Genomic DNA, 6,465 nt, shown 5'->3' with positions numbered 1-6,465 from the left:
ATGACCGCCGCGCCTGCTGCTGTTGCGACCTCAATATTTCCGGTCATCCTGCTCGTCGCCGTTTCTGGAGCATCCCTGCTGCAGCTCGCCCGCGCAGTCCCGCCGCCGGACCACGCAGCACAAGGTGTTACGTTAAGCGTCCACCAAGGCCAGGTGCGTACTATTTTTATTATTATTATTTTTTATTTTGAAACGAAGATGCATAGTATTCCGAGGTTATATGTGGTAGCCAATAGTAGTGCATTATTTGTTACTCGGGTAACAAGGATTTGTTCCTTAGAATTAATTATATGTGGTTAGCCAATAGTTGAAGATTGTCAATGCTAAAATCTATCACCTTCTAAACCATTGGATGAAAGAAATCCAATATCTCGGATCCATTCCCTAATAACTACTGCCATGTGTGAAATGCTTTTTTGTTTTTTGCTAGACTGGAAAACATAAATTTTATAGATTCCAAATTTTCAATTAGCTAGTGTTACCATAAGTATTCTTCCCCATCATTTATGTAGTATTAGTTGTGTGTGTGTGTGTGTGTGTGTGTGTGTGTGTGTGTCCAAATTTATAGTAGTACTAATTAATTCGGAATCTAATTTTATGTTTGCTTAGGATAGAGTACTAATTAAATTATTTGTCTAGTCCAAAGTAATTGACGTTTTAGTTTGGATATGCATGACCTTGATCTTTGTGGGTATATATTTAGCCATTATTCTATATCAAAATATTTTTTTTAAATCCAATAAATATAGATATTATCAAAATATTTTTGAAGTAGAGTCTTGCTAAGTTGCACCGCTTCCGTTACCAATGTAAGATGTAAAAGGTGAAAATATGTAAAAGTATATTTTGACATTTAATTTCTTATTTGCGATATGTTGTCAACCACTGCACAACAATATCATCTTTAAATTGTTTTGAATACGTATATATGTGTTGCTGTAATTTTTATGAACTAACCACCTACAAGTACAACTATATAATTATCAGTCAAAAGAAAACCCTGCATAATAATATTATAATAATCGGTCATAAGCACATGGTGATGATATATATGATGTGTTTGCAGGTAGTTGTGGACAACGGCATGGTGCAGGTGACGCTGTCAAAACCCAAGGGGGCACATCACCGGTGTCCGCTACAACGGCGACCAAAATCTGCTCGACTACGTCCGCAACGACAACTCGGGAGGGTACTGGGACGTGGTCTGGAACTATCCCGGACCAGGTCATCCAAGTGGAATGATCGATATGTACGTGATCGAGTGCTGGATGTGGATCATCAATAGCCTATCTAATATCTATAACCTGAAGAAATTAACAAGCTGAATTATAATATATTTGTACAGGTTGGATGGCACAGAGTTCAGGGTGGTGTCCTCAACTGAAGAACAGGTGGAGCTTTCTTTCAGGAGTGCGTATAATCCGTCAAGCCCAAACAGCGTTCGGCTAAACATCGACAAGAGGTGCGCAAGCAGCCATCCAGCTTGTGTTGATTTTTTTTTTCTTTTGTCCCTCCAGTTAAAATAGTCACTGAATTTTGTGGGGGGAAAAAAACTGCTGCTGCTTCAGGCTTGTGATGCTGAAAGGCAGCTCCGGTTTCCACTGCTACGCCATCCTCGAGCACCCCAGCGGCTGGCCTGCTCTCGGCATCGCCGAGGCTCGGCTCGCCTTCAAGCTCAACCCAGCCAAGTACACGACTGATCATCATCTACTCGATCTCTGCATCTGAGCTTGGCATTGTTAGGGAGTTTTCTTCATCACTTAACTACTGATGACCAAGCTGATCAATCGAACTCTAACTTGTGGCTAGCTAGGTTCAACTACATGGCGATTTCGGACGACATACAGAGGCACATGCCCAGCGCAGCAGACAGAGATGCGCCTCGAGCTGCTCCACTGGCCTACAAGGAGGCCGTCCTGCTGGTTCACCCCATCGAGCCACAGTTCAAGGGAGAGGTAAATACTACTACCTGAACAAGCTAAAGTTTCAGACAGAGACAGAGAGCCATGAGTCTGCAACTCTCTGAATTTTGTTCAGGTGGATGACAAGTACGAGTACTCCCTGGACAACAAGGACAACGTCGTCCATGGATGGATCAGCAGCAGACACCCCAACCCCATGGGCTTCTGGGTCATCACTCCAAGCAACGAGTTCAAGAGCGGAGGCCCCATGAAGCGGGAGCTCACATCTCACGTCGGACCCACCTCACTCACCGTAAGAAAAATTTCTTCCATTCCCCCTCCAAATCATCGATGAACGATGAACACAGATAAGAACTTCGTGAATTTCCATCTGCTAGATGTTCCTTGGGACGCATTACATTGGGAACGACATAGTGCTCAACCTCGGCGACGGCGAGTACTGGAAGAAAGTGCTAGGTCCCGTCTTCATCTATCTCAACTCCAACCCCAAGAACGGCAACCTCCGGGCTCTCTGGGACGACGCCAAATCGCAGGCGCAAGCCGAAGTTGGCAAGTGGCCGTACAGCTTCCCTGGGTCACCGGACTTCGCCAAGGCCGGGGACAGAGGGTCGGTCGCCGGCAGGCTCTTGGTCAGAGACAGGTACGTCAGCAAGGACGACATGCCTGCTGGAACGGCGTTCGTCGGGCTCGCCGCGCCCGGGCAGCCCGGCTCGTGGGCGACAGAGTGCAAGGTACTGCAAGTTGGTAGAGAACGAACTAGTCAGAGACGATTCTGATGAACTTCTGGCGCACATTGTCAGCAGACATCCTGATGCCATGGCGATGTATTACTATGTTCAGGGCTATCAGTTTTGGACGAGGGCGGCAACCAGTGGGAGGTTCACTGTCAGCAATGTCCGAACAGGGGTGTACAACCTCTACGCGTGGGTGCCCGGATTCCTGGGAGACTACATGTACACTTCTCCTGTCACTGTAACTTCAGGTGGTGACATTGACCTCGGTGATCTTGTGTTCGAGCCTCCGAGATCAGGCCCGACGCTTTGGGAGATCGGCGTTCCTGACCGGACTGCGGCGGAGTTCTTCGTCCCTGACGCCGACCCCAAATACGCCAACAAGCTATATCTGAACACGGACAAGTTAGTCCTTGATCACCATTTTATATTCATTCATGTAAATTTGTTTGGTTCAGCTCTGATCTGGTTGGCCTGGTTTGGCATCGGACAGGTACAGGCAGTACGGTCTCTGGGAGAGGTACGCCGAGCTGTACCCGGAGGGAAATGATCTTGTTTTCACAGTTGGTCAGAGCAACCACTCCAAGGACTGGTTCTTTGCTCATGTCACAAGGTAACTATACATTCAGTACATCATCATCTCTGCTTATGTAGTACTACTGATTAACAGATGGTCTAAATTAAGCCTAAAGGAAGTGTAAAAATTGAATAAACAAACATCTTGGAAAATAAAATAAAACTAGGCGTATAGCCCGCACATTTGCGCGGCTAGTATTGAAAATTCAAAAATTTACATGTCGTTGTATTCTTACTTAAAAGTTATACTGTTTTTTACCATACATCATCCTGTTTATTATCGTAAATTATGTTTTATTATTGATTAAAACAATTCAACTATGATCTACCTATAATAATAATTTGATTTGTTGAGCTTTAATAATATTATGCTGATAATTATTCTTATTTTCATTTTTTTTATTGATTGTTGTTAGCTTTAGTTTTTATTAATAGTATATATTTGTAATTGATGCATAGCTAAATGGTATTTTATATTTAATTTTTCATAATGATATTGATGGGAGATTTTTAATTAGGCACAGAGATATTTTAGGCTATTTTTTTATCATAATGGCAGTGATGGGTAATTTTTGTTTTTCTATTTTTCTCCGATTAATATGGAAATTTCTAGACCTTGAGAGCGAACGTGGATGCTCCGTTTGTTGGCCAAATAATAAGATAATAGATTTGCAGGCAAGTTGGCAACGGCAGTATACCCACAACACGGCGGATACGGTTCGAGCTGGGGCATGTCGTGGCAAACGGCACCTACACTCTGCGCATCGCCCTCGCAGCTGCTCACATGTCCAGACTGCGGGTGCAAGTGAAAGGGGGCGGCGCGGGGAGGAGCAGAGGCGGCGTGTTCGCGACGCCGGAGATCGGCGACGGCAACACGATCGCGCGGCACGGCATCCACGGCGTGCAGCGGAGCTTCGAGTTCCCGATCATGTGTGTGCAAGGCGAGAACAGCATCAGCATCACGCAGACGAGAGCTCTGGGCCTCTTCTTGGGAGTCATGTACGACTACATCAGACTGGAAGGGCCTGCCGCCGATCCCCCACGAGAGGTGCATGATGGTCGTCAGTATGCCGGAATTCGGTAGGCTATTGGCTACACTCGAGAAACACAACATATAGGCGATAGTATTGGTAGTAGTGAAACCAAAGGTTTCCAGTGCATTAACAGAATGAATTACTCTTCCTACATGAATCCCTACATGTGTGTTAGCAGTAGGACAGACCAAAGTGAATTTGAGTTAGGATAAACCTGCAGAAACTGGCCCAGTCAGTCAGTATATTTTTGGAAGTTCAAATGAATAAATTAGTCAATTTCTTTTTGTGATATTATTTTTCTATTGCCTTGGGAGTCGAATGTTTGGTCTCCGCACGACTCAAGTGGTGATGAGTTGATTCATAACCTGCCAGCACAACAGATGAGTCGTTTTTTTACAAACAACATTCGACGAATGCGTTTTCATTGATAGAGCAGAGAAATACAAGGTTATATCTTTAGGAGGCCTTAACCAGGTAATAAAAGAAAAAAGAAAAAAAATCACAGAATCAACACCACGTGGATTGTATTGGGGCATCAACAAGCGCCAAACTGTAGTGGATTGTGCACAACTGAAGTGGTGACGAGTCGCTTTATAACCTGCCAGCACATCCGAGAAGTCGGTTTTGAAAGGCCATTGGATAAGTTCGGATGCTGCGGTACCCCACTACAAGCAAGTATTATAAAGCCACCTAACCGGTTTGTGTGAGGTGCCGCATCACATTAATTAATGTTGAGATGAAGAAGAGAGAAAATGAGAAGTGGGCTGCAAGCTTGCAGCTAATTTTTTTTTCTTGATCTCTTGTACCTGTTGTAGACTTTGCTTTGATTTTTCCTTTTTTTTAATATATAATCAGTAGGGGCCCCTCCTGTCTCATAAAAAAAGCTTGCAGCTAGCCAAGACACAGGTTTTAAGGTATCTTGTGAGGGGTATGTGAGTCATATATTAATGATGGAGTCTATATCAACAATGAACTATTGTACGAGTTGTCTATTAGATGAGCTTTAAGTGATGTGACACTAATATAAAGCCAGAAGGAGGCTAAATTATTAGTCTTGCTCTACTATAAACACAACTGCAGGTTATAATTATTTATTATCATATCCAACCGGCACCAATCACTGAGCAGATTTAGGCAGCCCCATTCTTGGGAAAGAAAGAAATCCTAAACTGGGCTGTCAAGCAGGCCCTCTTCTTTTTTAAAAAAATTAAGGAATAGTTTCGGCTTTGATCATTCACAACGAATGACTACAGCCAACAAATAGGACTACAGCATCAGGTTGACCGATCAACAGCTCAAACACAAAACCTTGCTGGTCTGAACCTTCCAACGTTCAGCACGCAGGAAAAACTCAAACACAGAACTTACTGCACTTAAACAAAAAGCGAACTAGTCTAACCCAAACAAACGCCGTGGGAGGGAATCTATGACTCTTTCTTAGCTGGGCTCTAAAGATAGTGATGGACCTTCGTATAGGCTTAGCCCAGGAGGGAGAGAGAGAGAGAGAGAGAGAGAGAGAAGGCAGCAAAACAAGAGATGCAAGCCAGCAAGCGGCAGTTTGCACGAGGAAGCGTTGCCTCAAAGTGATCGTGATCGATGTGTCTCTATCTGTCTGTCCCTCCCTCCCAACATAATGCAAAGTCTTTCGTGCGTGCATGACTTGCAGGTAGCATCCATAATGATGCGCATGCATGGACCCATGACACGCTCACAATGCAACGTCACAATATAAATACAGGTCCATCTCCCAACCCGACCCAATATCAGCGCAGAGAAGAGATCGATCACTAGCTTTTCATTAGCATGCAATGCAACTGTCGCAACGATGGTAGCCAGCGTGCGTGCGTGCCCCTTTTGCATTTGCCATCCCCCCTATGATCAATTAGTATCATGCTGTCTTGAGATGGCACGGCATGCTTGTCGCAACATCATCGATTCCATCGCCAGTCACACTACTTTAGTCACTGCCACCGGCCCTGTCAAGGAGTTCCGCTTCACCACCTGCAAGATAATTTCCTTTACTATTTGAATAATCAACTCTATTTGAATAATGGACTCCATGCCGGAGGTTGTCCCCATCTCATCTCATCTCAATTCTCATAAGAACAGGCTTGATGGCAAAAGCTAATCCCGCTGGCCAATAATCCATGTCATCTTGGCAGCCAACAAAACAAACGGAGTCCACCAAATCCAAGACGAGAA

The 6,465-nt window shown here is 44.4% G+C and overlaps 1 pseudogene; it reads left to right on the top strand.

Annotated features, from left to right (window-relative positions):
- LOC120700320 lies at nt 1–4,443 on the top strand (annotated as a pseudogene).
- Nucleotides 4,444–6,465: the final 2,022 nt, after the last annotated feature.

This window comes from Panicum virgatum, chromosome 3K (genome assembly GCF_016808335.1).
Source record: "Panicum virgatum strain AP13 chromosome 3K, P.virgatum_v5, whole genome shotgun sequence".
Classification (NCBI taxonomy): Eukaryota; Viridiplantae; Streptophyta; class Magnoliopsida; order Poales; family Poaceae; genus Panicum; species Panicum virgatum.
Note: the sequence above shows the minus strand (reverse complement) of the source record. Positions and strands in the feature narration are given on the sequence as shown.